At 43.9% G+C, this 13763-nt stretch overlaps 1 protein-coding gene across 2 annotated transcripts in view; it reads right to left on the reverse strand.

Annotated features, from left to right (window-relative positions):
* TTC39C (tetratricopeptide repeat domain 39C) overlaps window positions 1-13763 on the reverse strand; it is a 179756-nt gene that overhangs the window by 136314 nt on the left and 29679 nt on the right. The window lies entirely within an intron of this gene.

Raw genomic sequence — 13763 nt, forward strand, 5'->3', positions numbered from 1 at the left:
TGAGAGCCCCTACCACCAACCATTTTGTAGCTCGCAGCAATGTACCCTACTCACTGCCCCCACTGTGAATTTCTTTTTAGCGTGTGGGTAGCAGTGCACATCCCAAAATTACCGCAGGACACCTCAACACACTCTATGGTATGCACTTTCTTTTTCTTCTTTTTTTGTTGCTGTAATAGGGATGCATTAGTACCTACCATAGCTCTCGCTGATCCCGCCTAACATTACCAGTCTCTCACTTTGATAACCAAAACAAAGGCGTTAGCTGAACATAACTTCTAAGAGCCAGCAAAGGGCAGATACATCACCAATATAAAACATATGAATTCTAGTGAGATGGTGGAGGAAAGCACTAGCTTAGCTGGTCCAAATTCAGAAGCTCTTGTCCGAGGGATATCTACAATAAACATGCAAAAGATATTTGCATACATGCATATATAAATCTCTTGAACTGCTTACTGTGGCTATCCTGTAAACCAGACTGGGTTAGCACTAAGTAAAAGGCGGCGATCCACTATTCCAAGTGCCTCTTATTAGGTTGGTTCCCTTAGTGCTAGACCCGTAACTTAGGTGTTAAGTACTTTGCACACTCGTGCCCAAATGATCGAAAACTCCAAGCTGTTCCAAACAGCACTCTAAAAATAGCGCTGGAACAGTGCGGCGCTCTATCGCCCCTATGATCAGAGAATAGCATACAAAATTATAATGCCGTTGTATCGCTCCATGGTGCGACCGCATCTTGAGTACTGTGTTCAATTCTTGTCGCCGCATCTCAAGAAAGATATAGTAGAATTGGAAAAGGTGCAAAAAGGGCGACTAAAATAATAGCGAGGATGGGATGACTTCCCTATGAGGAAAGACTAGGGGGCTAGGGCTTTTCAGCTTGGAGACGAGACAGCTGAGGGGAGACATGATAGAGGTATATAAAATATTGGAGTCGAGTGGAGCAGGTGGATGTGAAGCGTCTGTTCATGCTTTCCAAAAATACTAGGACTAGGGGGCTTGCGATGAAACTACAGTGTAGTAAATTTAAAACAAATCGGAGAAAATGTTTCTTCACCCAACGCGTAATTAAACTCTGGAATTCGTTGCCGGAGAACGTGGTGAAGGCGGTTAGATTGGCAGAGTTTAAAAAGGGGTTAGTTTCCTAAAGGACAAGTCCATAAACCACTACTAAATGGACTTGGGAAAAATCCACAAGTCCAGGAATAACATGTATAGAATGTTTGTACGTTTGGAAAGCTCGCCAGGTGCCCTTGGTCTGGATTGGCCGCTGTCATGGATAGGATGCTGGGCTCGGTGGACCTTTGGTCTTTTCCCAGTGTGGCATTACTTATGTACTTTATTTTGTCATTGGTGAGAGTTGGTCTGTGTTCTGTGAGTGCCTGAAGTAAGACAGTGTTTCCAAACTTTCTGCAATTGTGAATGTGGTTTATGTTGATGCAGAACAGACTGTTTTCTTAGAAATCCATCATAAATTTCACGCTAAGGCATTATTTAGGAGTATACCAAGCAGTACTCGCACCTATAGGCCTAATGCCCCCCCCCCCCCCCCAAATGTCAAATCTGGCTACGCCCCTGGTTTAAAGGGTAGTAGAGTGCTGCTGAAGCAGAGCAGAAATTGGGCATTGGAAGGCTCAGGGAAACAATCAATATTGAGAGAGAAGGCTGAAAGCAGATTGAGAGTTAAAGTGAGATAGGGGAAAACTGACTAAGACAGATTGGGAAATAAAAGGATGAGAAATGGAGAGGTTGTTCGAGTGGAGGGAGAACAATAGAAACAAATTATAAAGAGTCGAAGAGAGGAGAAAACGAGACTAAAGAGCCATTAGAAATTAAGGGGCCCTATTACTAAGGTGTGGTAGGCTTACCACAGGATGCGCTGAGGAGTCCTGCGGTAGTTTGGCTATCAGAGTGCACTACTCCCATGGTATAATTTTTATTTTTTGTTGCGGGAGGCATGTCTGGGAGCGGAGAGTAGGCTTGCCTGCGCCAATCAGGCAGCACGTACACATTATTGCAAGCTACCCAGTTGGCGCAGGAGTAGTGCGGGAGCTCTTAATCTCTCCTAAATAATTTGTGGTAAGGGCTTCTGACAGTAATGGCCATGTGCTAATGGGGAAATCAGCGCATGGCCATTTAAAAAAAAAAAAAAAAACTCGATTGTGTCTACTGCCACGCTAAAAGTGGTTGCAGTGTGCGGGGAAACCCACATGCTGACAGCTGCATCATTCACCTTTTAGCATGGCTTAGTAAAAGGACCCCTACGAAAATGGATGAATGAAGAAAAAATGAAAGTTGAGAGAAGATTGGGAAAAGAAGTAGAAAAACAAGATGCATAGTAAAATATGGATGGAAAAAATAATAGGGTAGACAAAGTAATGCATTTTGAGGACAATTTTCAAAAGCCTTTTCACTGTATAATGAACAAGGTTTGTGCCTTGAAAATTATTCACCCTTAACATTGTTCATGTATTCCTAGGAAGGATATGGAGGATTGTTAATAGGAGCATGTTTTAGTCCGAATTAGGAAACGGCACACTTATTACATTTTCCAGATGAAATTTAGTTCACAAAAAAAATACTGTGTTTGTACTATTATAATTTTCGTTGGGAAAGTACACACTGTACACACTTCTCATTAGACGTTTTATAAAGTCCCCTGATACAGAGATCCATGGACTTTGCACTTGGGGTAGGCTGTTTTTGAAAATGCTCTCAGTATTTTGTTTAGGGAATTAGACTGTATCAAGGCTTGAAGTATTCTATACAACTATTTTTTTTTTATGTGCTTGTAGAAGTTGACCAGAAAGCCCCTGTTTTACCCTTTTTAATGCTATCTTCTGTTTTTAGTTCCCATGTCTCTTTGTATAACACATGCAAAATATTGTTCTGGCTTTTTTCCCAGCAGGTGATAAGTAGAGGGGTATACTTGTAATGTTCTCTTCCCATTGCCTTCTTCATCCTTGAAGTCAAAAAAGCAAACTTGGACTGTATGAAAGTGTGACACAGTGCTAAGATAGTACCATTTTTACAACAACGTGTTTTCTGTGGCAGCACAACCCCCCCCCCCCCCCCCAAAAAAAAAAAAAAAAAAATAAATAACCCCAAACAAACCAAGAAATCGTAGGTGCCATGGTGATTTGGTGTCAGGATTTTTGAGCCTTGCTGTAGAAAAGTTCCCGTTAGCAAAACTACCAACCAAGGACTCTATCTGGATCAGCTGGGGATGCTGCAAGGGACATTGTTCCAGTCATTTGTGTGGGAATAAGGCCTAGATTGTTGGCCTGAGGGCTCATAACCTTTGACCCCATTTAGGAACAGATTTCTTTTTACTAGGAAAGGTGTGGTGGGCTGTAATAGAAAGTGTAAATCAAAGGGAAAACCTGGAAACAAAAACCTCATTCCTGCCACCTGTTGGCCACAACATCTGCATTGGCCCAACCTATGGAGGAAACATTGTCCTGGTCCTTTGCCTTTAGCCTCTGTTGTGACCAACTTTCCACAGCACTTTACCTGTTGCATTAGCTTTCAAAGAGAGTCGAGCTATGTGGCCCCTGGCCCGGGATGGTTACTTTAAATAACTCAACTGAAATATATATATATATATATATATATATATATATATATATATATTTTTTTTTTGGGGGGGGGGGGGGGGGGGGGGAGGGTGGTTAAGGAGAAAAACACCTTGGGTAGTAATAGTGTGAATGAAGGCTCCTTGTGCTAGTTCTGTTCCTGGTTCCCCCTTACCTGGAGAAGAAAGCAACAGAAGAGATCTTGAGCCAAAAACTAAATGTGGCCCTCTAAAACATGTGCAAATGTGTACCATTCTTGCTCTTCTCTTATTTGGCAGAATACTCATATCAGGGCACTGACCTTAACTGTGATATTTGGAAATGGCAGAGGAGAGGAATCTTTTGAAGTAAGCACAAATGTTCTTTACACCTATTCTTTCAACTCTTGTGCAGTGCCGCACAGTGAGTACGTGTGTTTGAGTAACTGCTGCTTGTATGCTAGAAGTTTTCCTAACCAACAATATCAGGTACTGTGAGAAAGGAATTAAAAGCTCTCTTCTTTGATACTTACATAGTAACTCAGAATTGTGCTCCTTAAATAAAGGGTAAGGGATCATAAATTTGATATGCTGCCTTTGTATGGTACAACCAAAGTGGTTTACATTAATTACATACAGATGCTTTCTCTGTCAGCAGTGTGCTCGCAATGTGATTTTTTTCTTTTTTAGAGCTGGGGCAATGGAGGGTTAAGAGACTTGCTTAGAGTCCCAAGGAGCTGCAGAGGGAATCGAGCCCAGTTTCCCGGCAAAAAACAATGTTTGAAAACGAAATGAAGGGCTGGCATGGTGTTTATACTTACCATACAGAGGCACCTGGGTTGGATTCCCAGCTTACGCCTTCTGCTGTCTTGGCAGCCAGGGCTGGGTTGCCATGGCGGCAGCATCCATAGCAAATGGAGGAGGAAATTCAGGCATTGTGAAATAGTGACTGGATTTAGGGCCAGTGGTTGTAGGATTCCAGAAAAAGTCGTGATTCATGGGCCCTGGCTGAGGCCTTATACCCTTTTTATTTATTTATTAAGATTTATTTACTGCCTTTTTGAAGAAACTCAGCCAAGGCAGTATATAATAAGATCAATCTTGATAAACAATAGATCATTTCAACAGAAAAAATATTCAAACAGTATATATTATGGCACAGTATGCTGTTTACAATGTCGACATAATATACAATAAAATTTCATGGTAGACAGCATAGGGTGTAAGTGAGGGTTCAACATATAGATTAGAAAGAGAGACTCATTATTCTTTAACTCCTTTTACTATAACTTGAAGAAAGGTGCATGAAAATGATCTCTGCTAGGGTAGGAATGGAAAAGCAAGTCTTGCTACAGTACTGTGTTTGCAGTCGGTGTTAGTCCTTGTGTGTATGAGACTAGCAAGTTAGTTGCTTCTTCCATTAAAGGCTTGGGAGAAGAGCCAAACTTTTTTTTTAACCTGACAGGATTAAGTGATTTGGGAGAGAATATAAAATGGAACAAAATCCCTTGGTAGGTCAGGTGAAGGCGTATGGTGTTATGTCACCACTGTGGCTCTGATCTACATTTACAGTTAGCTCTCTAATACCATAAAGTGAGTTCAAAGTGGGTTACAACCACGTAAAATTAGATTACATATAAATCTAGGAAATAACAATAAACAGCTTATATATTAGTAAATCTAGACTCACAGATCATCATAAACTATCAAAAATTGACTGATTTATCAATACTTTAAACACAATTTCTTATTACATATTTTCAGAATAAACATATTAAAAAAAATTTTTTAACTGATATAACTGAATCTGAGTTGAAAACTCAAAAAGCAAGTGAAAATTGTTCAATCTTTTATTGAAAAAACTCATGATAAAATATGTCAAAATATTAGGAAGCATGGGCAGGGGGAGGGGTATTACTGCAACATCGTGAGTGGAAATTGGGGTTCACTTTTCATTTAGCCTCCTGTCTCCCCTCTCAACCTCTTTGTAGGGCTTAAACATTGTTTTAATGGTGCCAGCCAAGACATGTAATTCAGGGGGAGGGAAGATTTGCTGTAGTGTATAATTTTGTGAGGCAGATAGCTGCTAATTGTGTTTCCGGCCCATCTGTTGTGCCTTTCCTTCTACTGTCAACAGATACAGTTTAGTCATCGCAGTTCCTCCTCCTCAGTGCCATAAGATTATATTAGCCAGCCGTCACCATCACATATGACTCCAGGTGGGAATGCCTGTGTAGCAGGACTAGGAGAGTGTGCCCTGTTGAAAGGAGAAAGTCATGCCATGAGCTGAAAACTAGATTCTAACCCCCCCCCCCCCCCCAGTTAAACACTAAAAGAAAAAAATTATTTATATAATTATTCAGTTGCAATCACCACTTAACGTTATGACACCTAGTTAAACATAGCTTTATTTTATTGATCACTCTTCTGGCATAGTGTATCACTTCCCCTTGTAAAATCCCTTCATTATGGCACCCTGCTGCTCCTGCTAGCTGCTGGTGCTCTTTGAGGAGCTTCTTTCACAGTACGTTTCTCCAGTGCCAGCACTCCATAGACAATGATCCAGCAGTAGACTGCTTTTCTTTATGAGAACAAGGAAACCGCAATTTTGCTGTCATGAATAAGGTCTCTCTTCACTTCCTCTCGCTCCTCTTTCTAGGGACAATGTCAAAGTAACACTGACAACATTGTTGGAACCAAGTTAGGATAAAATTATGATTTATGACACTCAAAAGCCTGTAAATAGCTAGCACTGGTCACCATGGCAACCAAAGGTCTGCCTCCCTTATTAGTGTGATAGGTTTGGGCTGAAATTTGGCATGAGCAAAATATAGTATTTCTGAAGAGATTTCCACCGCTCTATCTCTCTCCACCCTTTTCTGCTGATGATTTGGTTTTACGCTCCTACCTATGAATTGTGTTGCTCCTTTTCATCTCTTTGCAAATGTTTTCTCCACTATCTCATTCTCTTCTGTGGTTTAGCTCCTTCCCTGTATGTATCTGATTTACTATTTATACCTGTGCTCTGATCAATCATACTATGATGATACGTTGGCACAATTCTTTGCATTCAGCAAGTCCACGGTTTTGAGTGGAATGTCCTTCACTGTGTGTTGCTCACAAAATAGGTATTCACCCGTGTATATTTTCTTTTGCTTGTGTCCAAGCTTTGAATGCTTTACCAGTGGGTTTGTAGTCCATATTTAATTTGACGGAATTTAGAAAGAAGTTAATCATTTATGATGGCTGTTAATGGTAATTCTTGATGTTTCTGGAGGTAGATAACAACATAGAATAGTAAGAGATATAGGAGAGGTAATTTTCAGAGCTAACAGTTCAGAGTAAGAGAACTAAATAGACAGAATTTCACCTCTTGAAATGTGTAGTTCTTGTTAAATAATGAATCCAATCTTCACGTCAGGTCTATAGTTTCCTTTACTGATTTTTATTTGCTTTTCCTTTTTCTGCCGTCACCTACTATGTTACTATGTTATATGTTAGGTCTCCTTTTGTCTCATAATTTGAGGACTTGAGTGATGATTTCCTTAAATTTGCCTTTAATAGTATGGGACTGTCCTTTTTTGGCTTCATATGTAATAATTGATATCACTTTCAGTACAAATTTCGATTGCTTGGATATTGTTATATATATATATATATAAAGTTATATGAAAATATGGCACAAAATTTCCTAAATTTTGCTGCAGAATCTACCTTTAGATTGTCACAGGAAAGAGTAACTTTTAAGCATTCCTGGCTTACTTTAGATTAAATCTGGATAAATGAAATTTTTTCTGATCACAATTCCACTTCTGTTTTGGGTTTTTATCCTTGATAATGAAAATGAGGGCCTTCATACCCTAAATTTGCTCAAGACACCTGCAAATTTGCTTTTATTCTGAACGCACAGCTGCTGAAGAACAATAACAGAGAACAGACATTAAAATTATAGCATACAACCCTTTGAACAGTCAAGAAACAAGGCACCCAGAGACAAAGCCACTGCAGCAGCAAGATATGCTGTGATTGTGGTTAGGTGCCTGGTGGAACTGAACGGAAGACAGGAACAATTATCACAGCACAGCCCTGAGGGAAAAAGGGAAAGAGGATCCCTGCTTTCTCCCACAGCACCTCTGGCTCTTCAAAGCAACACTACAAAAACAAAAATTAAAAGGCTCAAGCCATCTCTGCTTGGGACTTAGGAAACTGCAACAAATACTAAATCCTGAATTGGAAAAAGGTGCCAAGCAGCCTTGCACAGGTGGAAAATAATAAACCCACCTCCATGCATAGTGTTAGGCTTCTGATCACCCCTCTCTAGCATATAATAATCTAATGCATTCCTTAAATATGCACAGAGGTAATTATTCTTTCACAGACATGCAAAACTACTCAGCTGGAATAGAATGGAGAAAGGCCAGGGAGAATGCTCATGGTATGACGTCAATGTAAAAAAAAAGGGGGGGGGGGAAGTTAAAACAATCACCCACGCACTTCAGTCACTGCTCAGACTTATTTGAATGAGGCTTTCAAACTCATACAAAAAAACGAGGAAAAGAAAGCAACTGCCACATACTGACAAAAGCTGTTATTTGCCTTCAAAAGCACATCTATGATGCCTAAGTAAGGTAAAAATCATGATACGTTACTGTTAATAAAGGCCAATGTATCTGAAAATAAAAAGCACTTTACCATTGATGCAAGCTAGCTCTCCTTAACTTAACAGCATCTTGCCTGCCTATTAAGAAGCTGGGACACAGGGCTTCATCTCAACCACTCCTGCTGTGCAGGATTCATTCCAGAGCATTCCCAGTAACTATATGTTTATACAAGAGGAACTCAGGGAGGACAAGGCCACAGCAGAGAAACTGAATAAATTCTTAGCTTCTGTCTTTACAAAAGAAGATGTAAGAGATCTGCCTGTATTACCGGAAATGGTTTTCAAGAGTGATGATGTGGAGGACCTGAAAGAAATATCGGTGAATCTGGAAGATGTACTGTGCCAAACAGACAAATTAAAATCACCTGGACCAGATGGCATACATCCAAGAGTATTCAAAGAACTCAAGCATGAAATTGCTGATCTGCTGTTAGTAATATGTAACCTGTCATTAAAATCATCCATAGTACCTGAAGATTGGAAGGTTTGATGCTGATTTTTAAAAGGATTCTAGGGGTGATCAGGAAATTACAGACTGGTAAGCCTTACATTCGTCCTGAGCAAAATAGTGGAATCTATTATAAAGAATAAAATTACAGAACACACAAACAAACATGGTTTAATGGGACAAAGTCAGCATGGGTTCAGCAAAGGGAAGTCTTGCCTCACCAATTTGCTTCATTTCTTTGAAGGCATGAATAAGCATGTGAATAAAGGTGAGCCAGTTCATCTAGTGCATATAGATTTTCAGAAAGCTTTAGATAAAGCTCCTCATGAGAGACTCGAGAAAATTAAAGAGAGTCATGAGATAGGAGGCAAGGTGTGGATTAGGAATTGGTTATTGGACAGAAAACAGAGAACAGGGTTAAATGGTCATTTCTCTCAATGGAGGAGGGTGAACAGTGAAGTGCCGAAGGGATCAGTACTGGGACCGGTGCTATTTAACATATTTATAAATGATATGGAAATTGGAACAACGCAAGGTGATTAAATCTGCAGATGACACAAAACTATTAAGGTTATTAAAACACATACATACTGTGAAATATTGCAGAAATACCTTAAGAAATTGGAAGACTGGACATTCAAATGGCAGATGAAATTTAATGCAGACAAATGCAAAGTGATGCACAATGGAAAGAATAATCTGAATCATAGTTATCTGATGCTAGGGGGTCCACACTGGGAGTGAGCACTCAAGAAAAAGATCTAGGTGTTATTGTAGACAATATGTTGAAATCTTCTGTCCAGTGTGCGGCGGCAGTGGCCAAAAAAAGCATGCTAGGAATTATTTATTTAGTTAGTTAGTTACATTTGTACCCCGCGCTTTCCCACTCATGGCAGGCTCAATGCGGCTTACATGGGGCAATGGAGGGTTAAGTGAGGAAAAGGATGGTGAATAAGACAAAAAACGCTATAAGGGAAAATTAGGTTCTTACCATGATAATTTCTTTCCTTTAGTCATAGCAGATGAAGCCATTGCGTATGGGTTGTGTCCATCAACCAGCAGGGGGAGACAGAGAGCACTCAACTTTTCTCAGTGCATAATGGCCAGCTAGCTCCACTGCCTCTTCAGTATTTGAAGCTTCCAAAGCAGTATGGCAAACGGCAATGGGAATAACGTGAACTTTCCTCACAGCGAACGATGGCCCCTTAACAAGGGCATGAACTCAAAAAAGGAGGGAATGAACTCATCCTCCTGGAGGGAATAAACTCGTCCTCCCAAAACATGAACTGGAGGGAATGAACTCATCCTCCTATAACTGTAACAAGAATCCTGAAGACTGTTTTCCGACTCCCCAAAGAAGGAATATAACTTCAGGAAACAAGAACAGCACCTAAAATCAGAATCACTGCAATACAGACAATCATGCAGGGAGGGCTCATGGCTTCATCTGTTATGACTAAAGGAATGAAAATTATCATGGTAAGAACCTAATTTTCCCTTCTTTGTCATCAAGCAGATGAAGCCATTACGTATGGGATGTAACAAAGCAATCCCTAAATAGGGTGGGAACAAGCCACACCACGCGCTAGCACCTGTGCTCCAAAACACGCATCCCTCCTGGCAGCCACATCATCCAGCCTGTAATATCGGGAGAAAGAGAGCTTAGAAGCCCATGTTGCAGCACTGCAAATCTCATGAAGAGATAGTGCTCCAGTTTCCGCCCAGGAAGAGGAAATCGCTCTTATGGAATGTGCCTTAAAGGATTTAGGCGAAGCCCGGCCAGACAGCAGATATGCTGAAAAGATAGCTTCTTTGACCCAACGGGCAATAGTGGCTTTAGACGCTGAAGACCCTCTGCGAGGACCTGCAAACAGCACAAAAAGATGATCAGAGGTCCTGAAAGAATTTGTAATTCGCAGATACTGCAACAGAGTCCTGCGCACATCCAAAAGGTGCAACTGCCCAAATGAACCTGGAAACTCCTCCTCAACAAAGGAGAGAAGAAAAACAGGCTGGTTTAGGTGAAACACTGAAACCACCTTAGGCATGAAGGAAGGCACGGTCCGAACCATGACCCCTGACTCTGAGAATTGCAGAAAAGGGTCTCTACAGGACAGCGCCTGGAGCTCTGACACCCGTCTCGCCGAAGTAATGCCCACTAAAAAGACGGCCTTCAGTGTCAAATCTTTCTCTGAAGCACGCCGAAGCCGTTCAAAGGGAGCCCCCTGAAGGGCCTTCAATACTAATCCCAGGTTCCAAGCTGGACAAGGTGCCCGCACGGGAGGACGGAGCCGAAGCACCCCTCTAAGAAACCGTGCCACATCTGGATGAGCAGCTAAGGACACGCCTTCAACCTTGCCACGCAGGGAGGCCAATGCTGCCACTTGCACCCGCAGGGAATTATAGGCTAAGCCTTTGTGTACACCATCCTGCAAAAAGTCCAGAATCGGTGAGACAGGAGCCCGCAACGGAGAAAGCGCTCTTGAAACACACCAGACTTCAAACTGGCGCCAAATCCTGGCATAAGCCACGGAAGTGGAGCGCTTATGGGCCTGCAGGAGAGTGGAAATTACCTTATTTGAGTAGCCTTTATCTCTCAATTGCCATGCCATAAGACAAAAGCGGCAGGCGTCCTCCATGGCCACCGGACCCTGTGACAACAGGTGCGGAACCAGAGGTAACGGAAAGGGAGCCTCCAACAGCATCTGTCGGAGGTCCGCATACCAAGGCCTCCTGGGCCAATCCGGGGCGATGACCACCACTTCTCCTGGATGCAGCCGAATCCACAGGAGCACTTGCCCTATCAAGGGCCACGGAGGGAAGACATACAGCAAGCCCAGGGGCCAGGGTTGAGCCAAGGCATCCAACCCGGCAGCGCGAGGGTCCCTCCGTCTGCTGAAGCACGGGACTTTGGCATTGGAACTGGTCGCCATAAGATCCATCACTGGCTTGCCCCATTTGGCACATATCTGCAGGAATACATCGTCTGCTAGTTCCCACTCCGCTGGATTGATCTGATGCCTGCTTAGATAGTCGGCTTGCACGTTGCTCTGACCTGCAATGTGAGCTACTGAAAGGGACTGTAGATGCAGCTCGGCCCAGTGGCAAATTTGTTTGGCCTGCGCAGCTAGAGCTCTGCACTGAGTGCCACCTTGTCGATTTATGTAGGCCACTGCTGTCGTGTTGTCCGACATCACTCGGACAGCCAAATCTTCCAGGGTCACTTGAAAGGCCAGAAGAGCCAGAAACACCGCTTTCAACTCCAGGCGGTTGATAGACCACTCCGACTCCTCGGGCGTCCACAGACCCTGGGCATGCTTCCCCTGGCAATGTGCGCCCCAGCCCTTCAGGCTGGCATCTGTCACCACTAGACACCAATCGGGGAGCGCCAGCGGCATTCCCTGCCGCAACATGCTGTCCGAGAGCCACCACTCCATACTGAGGCGGGCTGCAGGGAGCCAAGAAAGTCTGCACTGATAATCCTGAGATACTGGAGACCATCGTTGAAGTAGAGAATACTGTAGAGGTCTCAGGTGCGCTCTCGCCCATGGCACCACTTCCAAGGTGGCCATCATCGATCCCAACAGCTGGACAATGTCCCAAGCTCGCGGGCGGGCCATCCTCAGGAGCAGACGGACCTGATTCTGAAGCTTGCACCGCCTTGGTTCGGGAAGAAACACATAGCCCGAGGCTGTGTCGAACCTGGCCCCCAAATATTCTAAAGATTGCGAGGGGGTCAGGTAACTTTTGGCCATATTGACGACCCAGCCCAGAGATTGAAGGACTGAAACCATGCTGGCTGTAGCTAGATGACTCTCTTTTTCTGAGTCTGCTCTGATGAGCCAGTCGTCTAGGTAGGGGTGAACCCGGATACCCTCTTGCCTGAGAAAGGCAGCTACTACCACCATTACCTTGGAGAAGGTTCGGGGAGCTGTGGAGAGGCCGGCAAGGCCCGAAACTGGAAATGTTTTCCCAACACCGCAAACCGCAGAAACTTCTGGTGCGAGGGCCAAATTGGTATATGCAAGTAAGCTTCTTTCAGGTCCAGAGACGTGAGAAACTCTCCTGGCTGTACCGCCGCAATGACGGAGCGCAGGGTTTCCATGTGAAAATGCCGTACTCTTAAGGACTTGTTTAGCTCTTTTAAGTCCAGGATCGGGCGAAAAGACCCGCCTTTTCGTGGCACCACAAAGTAAATGGAGTAGCGGCCTAGACCTTGTTCGGCGGGAGGCACCGGGGTCACAGCCCCTATCTGGTACAGACTGTGCAAAGTCTTTTCTATCGCCGCCCGTTTGGCGGCAGATCCGCATCGGGACTCCACAAACACGTCTCTTACCGGGGCATCAAATTCTATTCGGTATCCGTCTCTGATCAGGTCCAAGACCCACTGATCTGCGGAGATTTTGGCCCACTCCTCGAAAAAGTCTTCCTCCGATGACAGGAAACGAGGAGAGGGTCGGCACACCATCACTGAGAGGGTCACCCATGAACGCCAGGCCTTGAACTGGCAGCTGCGGAACGTTTGTCAGAGCGAAAGGAGTTTCTCTGCTGAAAGCGGGCACGCGAAGTGAACCCAGCAGCACGCCCTGGGCGGTACCTTCTAGCTTCACGGAAGCGAGATCTGTAAGAGGAGCGGACCGCCTGATCCTTAGAGGAAGGCTTCGGCCTATCTTCGGGCAAGCGCTGAGTTTTCCAGCTCCTCACCAAACAGGAGAAGGCCTTGAAAGGTCAACTTCACAAACCTTTGCTTAGAGCCATGTCCACCGCCCAATGTCGTAGCCAAAGAGTGCGGTGAGTCGCCACTGCTACAGCCATTTGCTTAGCCGAAACTCTGACCATATCACAAAGGGCGTCAGCCAAAAAGGACAAGGCCGACTCCATCCGCGGAGCCACTTCAGATAAGGTCTCCGCTCCATCACCGGGCTGTTCCACTGTAACCAAGCCAGGCAGGCTCTAGCAGCATAACAACTGCATGCAGACGCCCGAACAGTGAGACCTGCCAAATCAAAGGACCGCTTCAGAGCTGAATCAAGCCTGCGGTCTTGAATATCCTTCAGGGCAACACCTCCTTCAAGAGGGAGGGTAGTTCTCTTTGTCAC

The sequence above is a fragment of the Microcaecilia unicolor genome, chromosome 1, assembly GCF_901765095.1.
Source record: "Microcaecilia unicolor chromosome 1, aMicUni1.1, whole genome shotgun sequence".
Lineage (NCBI taxonomy): Eukaryota > Metazoa > Chordata > Amphibia > Gymnophiona > Siphonopidae > Microcaecilia > Microcaecilia unicolor.